The sequence below is a fragment of the Pongo pygmaeus genome, chromosome 8, assembly GCF_028885625.2.
Source record: "Pongo pygmaeus isolate AG05252 chromosome 8, NHGRI_mPonPyg2-v2.0_pri, whole genome shotgun sequence".
Taxonomy (NCBI): Eukaryota; Metazoa; Chordata; class Mammalia; order Primates; family Hominidae; genus Pongo; species Pongo pygmaeus.
In genome coordinates this window covers 108,673,208-108,673,582 of record NC_072381.2, presented here as the reverse complement: position 1 = coordinate 108,673,582, position 375 = coordinate 108,673,208, and positions in this window count along the sequence as shown.

Here is a 375-nt window from a genome sequence, read left to right as displayed (position 1 = left end):
GATTGCATTTTCGCCACATGGAGGGCGGGGAGGAGCATTTCACGACAACTCTAGTAGGCCATTTACGGCAGTAGGAGGAGCGAAAAGGAAGGAGAAACGGAATAGGAAAGAGAGCAACTTTCAAAAACGAGCGAAAGAAAGGCAGGAAGTGGGCATTGGTGACCACCTATTACATTTGCCTGAGAATAATTGCCATTTATTGCAGGCCAGCTATATTTAGGCATTATGATAGATGTTTTACATTATGTGATCTCCTTCAATTCAATAATCTTTTTCTTTTTTCTTTTTTTTTTTGAGACGGAGTTTCGCTCTTGTCGCCCAGGCTGTTCAAGCGATTCTCCTGCCTCAGCCTCCCCAGTAGCTAGGATTACAGGC